Source organism: Mytilus californianus, unplaced genomic scaffold (genome assembly GCF_021869535.1).
Source record: "Mytilus californianus isolate M0D057914Y unplaced genomic scaffold, xbMytCali1.0.p SCAF_18, whole genome shotgun sequence".
NCBI lineage: Eukaryota > Metazoa > Mollusca > Bivalvia > Mytilida > Mytilidae > Mytilus > Mytilus californianus.
Window position 1 is genome coordinate 12,192,923 of NW_026262666.1, and position 15,746 is coordinate 12,208,668.

Here is a 15,746-nt window from a genome sequence, read left to right on the forward strand (position 1 = left end):
CAGTTCCTGCTTTTTTCATACAAAGGTCTTGAAGTTGGCATGTTGAAGATGACATTCTAACACTGTCAAAATTAAAACAAAAATCGTAAAAAAGCACTGCCGTATTGGCATATTTGTTATTTTGGAGTATTTCATAAAAATATTGTCTCAGTGGCATTGATAAAAAATCCTTTTTTTTTTCATTTTCCAACTTTTAAATTTTTCGACATTAAAACTTATTTGTGTACAAGTTTGGTTTGACTTTGTGTGATTGGTTTTGGTTCAAAGGCTTCCATTATTTTTCTATTTCTTCGATTTCTGAATATTTTATCATAATCAATCCCAAGAAGCTGGGTGAGGAAAGAAGGGTTTTAGAACGCAAGATACTAGTAAAGTTTCGAAGTCACTGTATTGCAAAGAAAAAATCAATTTGTCGAACTCATCGTACAATACAAGATAAAGACAATAAAAAGGACAAAAAACAAATGTAATCGCGCACATATGAATAAAGTGATCACGTAATTCCTAAAAAGCGACGGAAAAAATAGGATGGGGATGGGGTCCCTTTTTTGACGTTTTTGACGATGAATGCATTTTTTTTTTATCAAAATAACGTAATCGATTAACAGTTTTACTGTTCGACGATAATGGTATTAAAAAAAAACGTTGTGACGAATGACGAAAACAAGTTAGGCACCGTCGGCGTCACCTGAAACGAAAAAGGGGCGTTTGAAGCTTAATGATAAAGGTCAAAAACGGGTAATATCAGTTGCTTTGAAAGAGAAAAGCAAACCGTTCCCTGCATGGGAAACCACCCACACTAGACATATACCGATACATTTAATGATAATGTGATTGTTTTACATACCTCAAGAAATTAGAAAGAATAAGTCTTGAAATAATGAAATAATTAGAATTGACATTAAAAATGATTAACAAAATTAAATGTTTATAAAATTTGTCAATTATTTTAATCTTTTAACAACTACTTTACAGATATAACGAAAACTATACTTTGTTGTCGGAAGATGTGATGTTTCAAGGTCGGAAGGTGCAAGCATTTTAATTACACTTTTGTTGCAAGTGTTTAAACGTAGATTTTTTTCTAGGGTGATGCGTAAATGTATGTCCTTGAATTGCAATATAAATAAGCTTACCTGATCAGAATTGTGTGAATACCATTTTCTCTCTTGTTATGGTAAGTCAATTTTTGTCCAATCAATTCATTTTTTTTTTTTAATTATATGAAAATAAAACTATCTCATAACTTTGTATATAAAATTTTCTTTGTCAGTTGTATCCATCAGTTTTGAGGCGAAAAGGTTTAAGAAAGTGGGATAATGATAATTTTTAGTCATGCAGGTTATTAATCTGTGAACATCACCAGACCTAGCGTCGTTAAACACGTAAAATGACTTTATTGGTAGTATTTATTTTTGTATGAATAAAACTAGATATGGAGTATACGTCGATGAGACAACAATCCAACGACAAAATTATCAAACAATGATATCTAGAAGTTCATATACAGTTTTCATTTATACAATATGTCAAGTTTTAACCACCGAGTCTATTAAATGGTGCATTGATTAACGTCTCCGAGGAGACGTTATTAAGAATTGAACGATGGACAGTCTGCGGGCTGAATGCTTCTTACTACCTGATTGGAAGATATTACTGAGACGTTAATAATTAAAGTTCGTTGATTGGTTGGGACAATCCAAACCTAGTAAATGTCTTTCAATCCCGTAGAGTATCGGATTTGTACTCTCTATTTTAGCCATTATATTTTGCCTGGTCACCAATCATGATTGTATATCGGTACACAGATAACATTTATCTATAAATAGCCGAATCTCCTGAAGTTTTGTAAACACACACGGGATTGTTCCAGTCGATCACTGTTACGTACATTTTATACACGAAGAAAACTTGTGAAGGAAATCATGGTTATGATATTTCATGATGATAGAATAAATTGTTTGATAAATATGTAAAGCATTTACAACCATGGTTTTAATTGCATCTGTACAAAAATATCGACATCTGATCAGTAACTGTTTCAGATTCAATCTTCAACCTTGTCTTGACTTACTTATATCACCTAAAAAAAAGCGCCCCCCCCCCCCCTTTTGTGGGAAAAATTTGGATGATTATATAAGGAATCACTAAAGCATGACTGGAGCTCCCCCTTTTTTTTTAGGTCAGTCAGCGGGCCCCCTTAGAAAAAGTTCTGGATCCGCCACTAGCAGTGCTTAATTTCTATGAATGATTTGAAAGGAGATATGAAGTATACGTAATTGCCATGGTTTAGACATTAACCAAATTAAATAACAACAAAACAATTTACTTCTAAAAATTAATCTACGGTCTTCTACAATGGACATGTCATTACAATATTTTAAGTTTTTAATCCTCCCAAATCTAGCTATGATATATAGAATAGTTGTGAATACATGTAAAAAATATATCTTAATAGCAAACAAATGAATATTACTTAAAGCAATGAGCAGGGTCAAGAACAAACTTCTAGTAATTGTTTTGATGTTTATTGACCATTTATTCTATATATATATATATATGCTATATGAGAAAAAGAGAAATAAAAGAAAATTATAAATTTCAAATACGAAAATACTGTTGTCATTTTAAAAGAACGGTCTCTCACAAAATATTATGTCAATCCAGTATGTTAAGCTTTGAAGGATTAGTACGATAAGGACCTTATTTAACACCCAACATTAAACGACATACTGCTTCATAACGTGTTTGGTAAAATTTGTTGATTGATTTGCAAGGCTATTCTGAATGAATTAATCTACAAAGCGAGAACACTTTCCACTTTCATCAGCTAAGAAACGGCTAGCTTTTTTAGAAAAGCTATTACTTGTTTAGCAGCTACTATCGAAAATCTGCCATCTATACCAATGTCACTACATGACAAATAAATAAAATAAAAATAGCACTTTTAAATTTTGATGCATCCAAAGCGATTTTCGGGATTTATCTTCAACTAAAACTCTCAAACCCAATAGTAATATAGGGTTACAAACACATAGCGTTCCGTTTTCAGAATTATAAAATATGTTTTAAATAAGTGTTAAAAAGAATATTATCATGACTGTGTTTGACAATAACTCATGATGTAATACGTGAATATACACATTTTCATTTCGAAATCCAGTAATTGTATTAAAATTGAGCTTGCATTTTCTTCAGGCAAAATTGACAAAAACTATTTTGGCCTTTCTGTTTAGCCATTGTAGCTTTTATGCTTCGAAATGTTTTCATGTATTTTGGCTTGCTAAACTTCTGACCGAGCAAAGTTATAAAAAAAAAATACATATTATGCACGTAAAACGGTACCATACCATTTCAATTATGTTTTCAGCTATATGCCTGTGATTACTGGCTTTAAAGAAATGGTTATCCTTAGAATTATGTTGATTTTCGGCCTTGTCCTTCTGACAAATGCGCAATTAGACAACATCAAACAGATCGACAAACTAAAGAAAGGAATTCTTGTAAAAGTCAACCAGGATTCTACTATCTTAAGCCGGAAAAGACGCCATTATTACGGAAACTGTCTGGATATCAAAACATGGTACACTAATGATGGGAACGGAAACACTGTATTTCTCGATCGTCAAACTCCCGATTGTGGATTAACAGCTATGAGGTCATTCCACTTAGTTCGAAATAATGCTGGTAGCCATGTGAGATATGATGTAAGCTGTTGCAATCTTCCACTGAATTTTAAATGTAGTACGGAAATATTGAATACCCCATTTAACAACGATGGAAATGGCAAAGTTGCTTTTTTAGATCGCCAGTTTGTGTCTTGTCCACATAATGGATTTATTAAACGCTTCCATTTAAATCGTCAGCTACCCAGCAAATATCGATACACTTATTCGTGCTGCACCCCTGAATCTACACAACGGCATAAGATGAACTGCTACTATAATCCCACCCCAAGTAGTCCTGCTGGTCATGGAAATATGGTGTACCTTGACAAACATAGACCAACCTGTCGACCCGGGTATTTCCTAAATAACTTTAGACTTGTTCATCCAACTCTTACAACGATGAGGTACAATTACAGATGTTGTGCCTTTCTTCCACAATAATCATTGAGAATAAATGTGTACCTCTTCTGCATTGCAGTGTCAGCTGTATACTGTCCATATCTACTATATTTGGATTTGCTTAGTAATTTGAATTGTCTTTGCAGAAATAGGATGTTTAGATATTTAAATTGTGTTTTAAAAAAATGTGTTATGAAACAATTCCTACGTTATAATACTTAAATGATAGATGTACGATCTGCTCTGAATAAATTGATTTTATATTTTTATGTGTATTTTCAATTGTGTTAGTTCATTGTTTTGAATTAACTCAATCAGTACTTAATAAATAAATGTTCTGTAGTTTCAGATCAATATTTACTTGCATTGGAAATCAAGAAAACAAAAACAATAAAAAAAAAATATAGGTGCTGTACAGCAGAACGTAAACAAATGTGAAGAAGTCTACGAAAGTAACTAAGTGAAAGAATAAAAGTAAAAAAATAAAAACCTTACATGCAACAAATTTACTGAACTACCAAAAACTAAAAGAGAGTGCTTATTATTTTACCTTAATTAAGCAGCAACTTCATTCATATCATTTTTCATTTCAATCAAAAGTTCATATAACCATAAAGGAAATATCTTCATTACGCAGATCCGACAACAGAATGTGTAGTTACTGTAAACAATCACAACAGTATGTATAGTTACTGTAAACAATCACAACAGTATGTGTAGTTACTGTAAACAATCACAACAGTATGTGTAGTTACTGTAAACAATCACAACAGTATGTGTAGTTACTGTAAACAAAATACAATCATCAACATATATTAACTAAAAATGACGAATATATAGTCGTGTGTTATGCAGCATTTTATAAGTTAATCTTTGATATTGAGTCACTATAAAGTAATTGCGAGTACTTTATGTTGGTTATTTTTTTATATGTCTTCATGCCTGATGAAAATATGTTAATTTACTAGATCAAACACGTGTTTCTGTTTATAGATAATATAGGCAATGTGTATTGTCCAAAGGCAGGATAAACAATGTGAACAATCAGTTAATATACACACTGTGCACTCTCCTAGGTTAGAGAGAAGGATGCACATCAAACACAGTTAAAGATAAAATATCCTACCTAAGCATTGCTCATGGATTGGACCAAATGCGTATTTAATCATGCCGGAATCAATTCAATCTGAGTGTATATTTCCTATTTACGGATAAAACTCATGTCTAACCATGCAATGTTTACACTGTGCACTCTCCAAGGTAAAAATCAAAGCTGTTTTTAATAATGCAACTTACTAAATGTCTTATTTTAGGACCAACAACATGTTTAAACTTGCACTTTACTCACTATGCAATGTCCAAGTTTAGAACAAAACACTGGTTTATCCCACCTGCATAATTCGCCAAAAAGAATCTAAGGCATAGCCGATATCAATCAAGGGTCAAATTAGCAGGAGGCAGTTAGTACCATAGTATCTGTAAACTGAGCAAGTTAAACAAAGCCTGAAATGGCAATTGTAAAAAAACAATAAACGAAAAAAACAAATTTGATATACAGGTTCCTGACTTTGACAGGCACATATAGAATGCGGCGGGGTTAAACATGTTAGCCCACTCCCAACCTTTCCTTAAAACTGAGACAGTGATACAACAGAACAACACAAATACAAACTGTACAAAAGAATAAACAAAAAACAAATATGATAAACAGCAAAAAATGACTACCACTCAATTCCATGATCCTAACTTGGGACAGGCACATATATAATGTGTCGGTGGTAAATATGCTGGCGGGAGCCCAACCCTACCCCTTACCTCGGATAGTGAAAGGTGTAAAAGCACACCATTAGACCAAACTATAAACATCAGTTGAAAAGGGCTAAGCTTATCAGATCGATACAAAACGAAAACAACCATTACAAACACATAACACACAAAGTACAGATTTGAGAGCAATCGCACTTACTGAAAGCTAATTCAAAGCCAATACAAAATAATAATAAACGCATGTAAATAGCAATAAGTTCACATAAAACATCTAATGGATTAAGCTTGAAGACGTCATCAACAGTCATTAACGCTTAATAGCGGTTTGAGAGGTGTTATTTATAGAGACAATTGTCAGAGGTGAGACTTGATCACAAGACACATCAAGATATGTGTTAGATACGTTGGTTAGGCTTAATGTATGAAAAAAGTAAATAATTCGATTGGACTGCATTCATGTATCATATTCACTAAACAAACAGACGAAAGAGAAAACAATGAAGTCCTACAGAGAAGTTAGAAATTCTGAAGAATAAACTGTCAACTGAGACAGGCACAGTAACACAGAAAGCTCCACAACCTATTCCCTCTTAAACTTTTAATATTGAAGGCTTCCCAAACGTTTGGTTTTAATAGAAGCTAATGAACGTATTTCCGGAATACTTGGTGTATTAAGTGTTGGTCAGATTGATGAACAATGGACACTGAATTAACTGAAAGCGTATGTGAAATCTGGTTAGAAAAGGTCAGAATTATTTATTGCAATTCTGTTAATCGTTGCCCTTAGGTACATGTGGATACCATAATGAATCCGAATCCCAGATAAACATTCAAACGTACCATAAGTATACTACTTCGATATATGCATAGACATCTCGGTGAATAATTTTTCTCTCCATTAGATTGAATAAATCAGTTCTATACTCCGCTGATCTACAACTGCTACATTAACATCTGAATGGATAGTCAATGAAAATCGTCAATCATTCAAATGAGCTCGTGGATTTATCTTTCTTGATCACATTACTAGTAATCTGACTGTTAATTTGTCATCTATCCCACAGGGCACAATTAATATCCCGGATTTTTTAAAAATGTTTAATGTATAAAAACGTCTAGCCTTGGATCCTGTTCAATCTTCTGCTTCCTGTCTGGTGACTACCTTTCGGTGCTAAACAGAACTTTTACGGATGTGCATGCTATACTAACAATCATTAAAATAAAGAAGTGATGTAAATCTTTTGTTCAAACGCTTCAATACTTCTTGTGTGGAATGGAAAGTTATTTTCTATTGTCCATATTCATTTCCCTTTGGATATTTCTATGAGCATTTTCTTAAAAAGTGTTCACCCATGGAAATATTGTAAAGGACGTCACGCAATATTGAACGAAGATGAAAATTTAAACGGATAGGGGAAATGACTACGTAGTTATATAATGGACTTCATTATTAACAATCAGTTTTTATTTGCGAGTCGTAATTCCATTGTATAAAATATACTATCGTATTCACTGAAATGTAACAACAATATCCGTAGTCGAATATAAAAAGAGAACATTAGAAAAACAGATCTATAATCAAAACCTAATATTCCGCTGTATTTACTGGCTGAAGTTCTGTCACAAAGAGTAGACAAGCAGGTATAACTAAATAAAATATATTATACTATTAATTGTGTGCCATTCCTCTTATGTTTATCTATAAAGTATCAACTGTGTTAACTCTGATGAACTATTTTGTTATATCTAATACATTAGCATAATTCAATAATGAAAATTAGAGAAAGAAATAAGCCTCAATTAACGATTGTTTTATATTAAACCGTTAAGGATATCATTTCATTGAAATTTGAAATGTAGTATTTTGATTTCGTACAGCGAAAACGCGTGTTCAATTTGAATATATTAAAAAAAATGATACAATATTGTTAATAATAATAAAAAAATTAACAGTTTAATAATTATACAATTTGTTTCTCGCATGTCTAGAATGAAGTTCAACTAAAGTTATCTCTCTTTATATAGCTGATTGACTCTCTATTCAAATTTGTGTATAACTGTATCATTAATCATGATTGTAAAGATTGTTCTCAATCTTTCTTACAATACCTTTAGTCTCTAGATATTTATTCTATTCAATAGCTTTTCGAAATATCTTAGCCAGGTTTTCTAAATAAAATAACAACTAAACTACTATTTCAAGAAATAGAAATTATTATTATTACTATAAATTACTACAAAGAATGAAAGTACAATATGTTTAACGGTTTTCTGTGATTTTCGTGCGTGAAGTATTTACCTATTAAGTTCAAATTCGTTTTGCTATTCGGAAAATCCCCTTTTTATAATCCTTAGCACGCCTTATCCTTGCGCGTAAGAAAATAGGTCGCTACTGGTCAAGGTTAATCATATAAATCACTGTCAATACATACGTAAATATTGGATTATAAAGAAAGAAATCACGATTTCATACGTCTCGACACCGATTTATCAATATAAAGCATATGAACACAAGTAACTAAAGAAATGTAGGATTAATAACAAGTTAGAAAATAAAGATGTTATTCGAATGCCACATGTTGGCGGAATTTCGTAACGCTAAATCGGCAACTTCCAATTTTGCCGGGAACGACGTTACGTTAACACAAAGGTAAAACCGCGTTATTGAATGTTCACAACACTGCCCTCCGTCAAAATAGAATTTCGTCTCGAAATTTAAATAATTGCGAAATATTAAATCATTAGATACAATTAAACAAAATCTAAACAAGCACCTGCTATCTCAATAGAATATTAAAATTAAGAAAATTTGTTTTTGTCAATGTTGACTAGATCACGAATATATCACAATTCTTGACACGTTTAATAATAAAAGTGTACCAATGATATATAAAACAATATACATATAAATAATGTCAACAATTTTGTAGTTTTGTGTCTTTCAATATAATAAATAAACTGTTTATAAAATTTTCAATGTTTTCTTTGTCCAACAACTTCACTGTATTATTGGTTCGTCTCTTTTTTTTTTTTTTTTTTATGTGTCCTCTTCTGTTTTTTTTTTTCTTTATGTGTCCTCTTCTGTTCTTTTCTCTTTCTGTGTCCTCTTCTGCTCTTTTCTTCCTTTTTCTCCAATCTTTTTGTGTGTCTTGAGTTACCTGTTTTTCATTCTCATGTTCTTTCTCAGTTTGGTCTAAATCTGTTTTACGGAAACTTTCTTTCAGTTGACTTATTTTTTCCACCTGACAGAAAAAGTCTCCATCCTCTTTTTTAACTGAAACATTTACAATTTCTTCCGTAACTGGAATATTTTGATTTTCTTCTGTTACTGGAACATTCACAATTTCTTCTGTAACATTTACATTTTCTTCTGTAACATTTACAGTTTCTTCTGTAAAATTTATATTTTCCTCTGTAACATTTTCATTTTCTTCTGTAACATTAACGTTTTCTTCTGTAACATTAACAATTTCTTCTGTAACATTAACATTTTCTTCTGTAACATTAACGTTTTCTTCTGTAACATTTACATTTTCTCCTTTAACATTTACATTTTCTTCTTGCAATATTAACGTTTTCTTCTGTAACATTTACATTTTCTTCTGTAACATTAACATTTTCTTCTGTAACATTTACATTTTCTCCTTTAACATTTACATTTTCTTCTGTAACTGTTACATTTTCTTCTGTAATATTAACATTTTCTTCTGTAACATTAACGTTTTCTTCTGTAACATTTACATTGTCTCCTTTAATATTTACATTTTCTTCTGTAACATTTACATTTTCTTTTTGCAAGAGCTCAGGCAACATCTGGACATCGACCTTGTCCGTCTGTGTACCCTTATAACTTGTACTGGTAATATTTCCTATATGTACATGTACATGCATGTCCTGCGTACTTGCTACCATGGGTTTTCTGTCATCGGCCATTACCGGCTCTACCATTGAATCTCTGATTGACAGGAACTCACTTCTTTCCGCTTCTTTGTCAACGATAAGCCCAGAATTGGTGTCCTTTACTCCGACTCTGGCTTCTCTATCAGTTTGTCTCTTAGTCTCACATTCAATCCGCTGACCATTAAACTGTAAGCCTTGCATAGGATTGATTGTGATATTCATTTCATCAATTAGGTCACAACCTAATAACATGTTATCTCCAATGGGTGCTACATAAACTGGCCATTTGAAGGTTTCACTTCCCAGATTAACTTCCACCTCTGTAATCCCTCTTGTTGTCAAGTTCTTACCGGCCTCAGCAACTACCAAATTTCTTGCTGCTCTCCTTAGTTTTGGCCGTTTACTCCCAGGAATCTGATTATACAACTTCTCACTTAGAACCGTCACCTCTGCTCCAGTGTCAATAACTGCATTCGTCACAATCTTGTTAATGACCACTGGAACTGTAATGCTAGCTGCTGTCACCCGAGCAATGATAATATTTCCTTCTATCCCGTTGATCGGTTCTGCACTACCCATTACCTCCTTTGGTGTGTTCTCTGGTGTGTTCTGTTGTATCTCCTTAGACTCTTCAAACAACATCTCTAGGCTTAAATCTAGGTCCCGTATATCTAGGCTATCTTCTTCAAATGATCTCTTTATATAAGCTGTATTCACTGATTTTTTCGGTTCAACCAAATGCTCTTTCATTTGGCAATGTTTCTCTTCATATTTCAAATTATTCTCTTTAACTTTTTCTTTACCATGTTTAGGGGCTGACACTTGGCCGATAGTCTCAACCCTTAGCAGTTTAAAGACTCTTCATTTTGGTTTTGACTCCTTTCATTATTCCTTATAAAACCACTTCTGTTTTCTTTATGATAGGGGCTTCTCTTTTCTTTTGGACAATTTCGTATGTAATGGCCTTCCTCATTACAGTTAAAGCATCTGGAATTCTTCATCTTGGTCGTATGGTCTTTATACACTTGCTTATTTTGCCCTGGACTACTGTCATACTCCTGTTGTGTATAGTACTTTGCCATTTCTCTTTTAATGGTTGTCTCTAGTGACTCCGAAATTCCTCTTTCAAACTGAGTCATTCTTTCTTCTGTAACAAATCTTTTCACTCCTACTTTTCTGGCCTCTATATCTTCGGACCCGCAATCATTTCTATAAATGTCCTCTGTTGTACCAAGCTGACGGATGTTTCTATCTCTTGTACCTCTCTTATATGTTTCATACAGGGTAACTTGGTGTATTGCCTCTGTTATGCTGGTTATCCTTTTTGTCAGTAGCTCAATAGCAATACTCTGGTCCGGCAATCCTCTAAGCATATACTCCACACTGAGTGTACTGTGTGTTGCTGTGTCAATTGTGGGGAAAGACTTCCTGACCAACATCTCGACCCTTGAAGCATACTCCTGAATTGTTTCTCTATCATACTTTCTCAGAGTATGAAGCTCTTGTCTGTATGTTTCCGGGTACCCATGATCTCCAAATCTATTTGACATGGCTGCACAAAGTGCTGAAAATGATCTTTTTGTCTCTGGTGTAAGAAATGAAGCATAGACCATTGCTTCATCTTTGAGAGCTGTCACCAGTTCTATGGCTTTGGTTGATGGACTCCAATTATTCATTTCTGCAATCAATTCAAATTGCATCACATATGCATTCCATGGATCCTTCCCGTTATAGAATGGCACTCTTGTTCTGCGTCCATTTTCATTAAATATTGGAACTTCTGATGTATTGATATACTGTGGTCCACTGGAATGCTGCATTGGTAACAAGTTTGGCTCTGCGATTGGTTGATATTGTTGGAAATCTCTATTTTGAACTGGAAATTGTGAAAAATTACTGTTCGGGGCTTGATTTTGTATATATCGGCTATTCTGTACTGTATTTTGCGAATAGTTACTTCTTTGCATTGTATTATGAGGATAAGTGTTGCTCACAAATTGACTCTGAGTATACAAGTTCTTGTTAAGAACTGGATTCTGTGAAATGTTGCTGCTAACAATATCATGGTTTACATGGGTATGGGTACCAGCATATACATTCGGCTCTATATACTCTGTTGACTGGGTAATTGTGTTGACCAGATTTTGATTAGGGTTTGTTTGACTTGAACTTGGTATCGGAAGACTGTTTTGTTGGGCTGTTCTCTTTAATTCAAAATTTTCATTCTTTAAGGCATCTAATTGTCTTCTTAATTGTGTGAGCTCATCACTATCAGAATTGGTTGATCTTGAAATTAAAGCGCTATCACTTCGACTTTGAGTTGGAACAAGGAACGGATTAGTGTTATTCTCAATTTCTTTACTTATAGCAGGTAAGTTGATAGTATGATCCATGGTACAAGGATTTTCATCAGTCAAATGAGTTATCTCCCTTTCTCCTTCATTAATTGAAGTAGGCAATATATTTGGATACTTATCTATTGTCTCCCCATTACTGAATTCAGGGATATTAAACCTTGCATTAAAATAATCATGAGAGTTTCTAGATTCCCCTGAAAAATGGGCCTCCATATTCCCAGATGATATGGCATGGTTGGGAATGGCTAAACTACTTGGTGGGTTTATTCCAGATCCCCTTCCTCTTCCCCTTCCTAAAGACATTGATCCCGTAGACATACTAGGTTGTCTATTTCTCAAATTATACATCCTACTTTTGACTGCTAAATGGAATCAAGAGTTTCAATTTACTAATCAACTTGGATTAAATTTTATCCTTGTTGAAATTGATAAAGAATTTCCTATGCCTTACTTTTAAAACACAATTTGGATTATGAATCTATCCTTACTTTGTGAAATAGACTATATACATTACAAACTTGAAATAGACTATAGACGTTCAACTTTGACCTTAATGAAATATAACTACAACTTAGATTTATATTTATCCTTGTTGTAAAACTTATTTTGTGAAATGTACTATTTAATTTACAACTTCGAAATAGTTTATAATTTTTTTTTTTTAAACTTCGACTCTATCGAAAAATTATTATAACTACAACTTGGATTTATATTTATCCTTGTTGTAAAAAATAAGCTTATGAAATGGACTATTTAATTTACAACTTTGAAATAGACTATAAATTTTACAACTGGACCCTATTGAAAAAATTATGGTTTTAATATTATTATTCAACTTGGATTCAGATTTATTCCTGTTAAAAATAGACTCCTAACTTTAAAACTCAACTTGGATTAAAGTTTATCCTTATTGAATATGGTATTCAATATTAATCTAGCTCAACTTGGATTTTATTTTATCCTTGTTGAAATTTGACTTAAATTTTTTTATCTTTTAACATTCAACTTAGATTAGAATTTATCTTTGTTGATGTATACCCCTTAACTATTTTATTTCAACTTATAGATTCATATTTATCCTTGTTGATATATACTCAAATTTAATAATTATAACCTTTTCAACTTGGATTAGAATTTATCCTTGTTGACATAGATTTTGATTAACTATATTATTTCTTTTCAACTTGGATTTATATTTATCCTTGTTGAATTTAAAACTACTGAAAGATATACTATAAGCTTAATTAATCCCACCGCTGCCACCAGTGTAAAGATTGTTCTCAATCTTTCTTACAATACCTTTAGTGTCTAGATATTTATTCTATTCAATAGCTTTTCGAAATATCTTAGCCAGGTTTTCTAAATAAAATAACAACTAAACTACTATTTCAAGAAATAGAAATTATTATTATTACTATAAATTACTACAAAGAATGAAAGTACAATATGTTTAACGGTTTTCTGTGATTTTCGTGCGTGAAGTATTTACCTATTAAGTTTCTGTAAAGATGAGTTCAAATTCGTTTTGCTATTCGGAAAATCCCCTTTTTATAATCCTTAGCACGCCTTATCCTTGCGCGTAAGAAAATAGGTCGCTACTGGTCAAGGTTAATCATATAAATCACTGTCAATACATACGTAAATATTGGATTATAAAGAAAGAAATCACGATTTCATACGTCTCGACACCGATTTATCAATATAAAGCATATGAACACAAGTAACTAAAGAAATGTAGGATTAATAACAAGTTAGAAAACAAAGATGTTATTCGAATGCCACATGTTGGCGGAATTTCGTAACGCTAAATCGGCAACTTCCAATTTTGCCGGGAACGACGTTACGTTAACACAAAGGTAAAACCGCGTTATTGAATGTTCACAACAATGATAATCAGTTTGAGGGGTTTTTGTGAAAGATATGCAATTGTGTGCGAATCAGTTTCACTTGTCTTTTCTCTGGATAATATGCTTGTTATGGGCCCTTTAAATTGGTTAAATGATTTTTTTTTATAGTTTATATTTTGATAGTTGATACTTGTTAGCGTTACTTGCTTATTTTTACAATAATGGTGTGTTAAGAAATTGAAATGGTCGAAATTGTGTATTTGATCTAATTTCAATGTTCGGAATGTTTCAATATTAATACAGTACATAAGATGGGACATGCAGGGAAGGGAGTGTTGATAAAAATGTGCGGATATGCATAAATTACTTTTTCTTGTTTAATTTTATTTCATCTGATAAAATGGTTTGAAATATAGAATGACATTTTTTTTGGTGAAATCACCTATCATCGGGTACACCCTTATTAGTTTGATAACATAGAATACAGTGTTACAGATCTGGAAAATTATCCTAGTGCACTTTATTGTTTTACTTATTTTGCATGTAGTATTTATCAAATGGAAAAACAAATTATTGATAAATATTTATGCATACATATAACTTATGTCTTTTGTTCTGAAACACCAAATAAAGACACAAATAAGTATAATTTTATTTCAACTAGGAAAATGACCTTCTTATCTAATGACTTATAAAATAAATCTGGATCATCTTTCTAAAGTGTATATACCTTCGGCTGTTGTCTGCTCTTTGGTCTGGTTGTTGTCTCTTTGACATATTCCCCATTTCCATTCTCAATTTTATACTACTGTTATCTGTTAAGTTAGTGTTAGTGGATGGTCAGCTTAATCTTAAAATTCTGTCTGCGAATAATTGGGTACAACATGGGGAAAATGAAAGGAAAACCATTAGAAAATAAGATAGAAATGTTCAAAATTAGAAGATTTATGTTCAATATTTAGCAAAAGTCCAAATATCTATCTATTCCTGGGAAAGAATAATAAGAACATCAACTGCATTATGTCTTAAGAATGGACAGTTGTTTTGACTTTCTGTATAACATATTTACAGTTGATTAACGATGAAAATCAGTAATAATTAAACAATATTTCTTTTTAAAATTGAATTATATTGGACAACAAGCTTGTTTGGGTCAATTGGATCATAATTTCTATATAATTACAGATTTTTCCATAGTTTGTTGAATAATGTGTATAAACAAAAACAATCCTGTGCATAGAGTTGCTTTAAACTTAAAATCATATAAATGAAATAGCTGATTTTTTATCTTAACTTTTACATACATATAGAAAATGAAAATAAAATAACTGTAATAAAAGGCAAGATCATGTAAGACCAAACAGTAAACACACTTGAAAACAAACAACAAAAACAAAAACATTGTAGACGAACCACGAGTAACTTGACTATACTGACAAATAAGACAAATGTGAAATGTACCGAAAATACAGAATTCAAACCACAAACGATAAGACATAACACAATATCAAAAGAAACATCATAACTAAATACATGAAATGTTGGATGTATAAATACCAAGACACGTCGTATAGAAATGCGAATTCACACTCGGCAAAACAGTCATATTCGGGAATAGGTCACGTTCGGTACTTAGCAGACCAGACGACGTAGATGGTAAACCACAATCTAAGACGTGGTAAAAATGTCGTTAGTTAGTTTAGACACAGACACATCGTATAGATCAACCAATTCGTGATGGTGTCCATAAAATTTACGGAGTGTCATTTTATAGTCTTTCCTCCTCATAATTCTGTTGGAGCAGTTTC

General features: G+C 32.2%; 1 long non-coding RNA gene across 1 annotated transcript; it reads left to right on the top strand.

Annotated features, from left to right (window-relative positions):
• The first annotated feature begins 1,064 nt into the window (after nucleotides 1-1,064).
• On the top strand, nucleotides 1,065-4,334 carry LOC127726746 (uncharacterized). The gene is made up of 2 exons (XR_007993670.1): nucleotides 1,065-1,177; nucleotides 3,371-4,334. It is a non-coding gene; the product is annotated as an uncharacterized LOC127726746 (long non-coding RNA).
• Nucleotides 4,335-15,746: the final 11,412 nt, after the last annotated feature.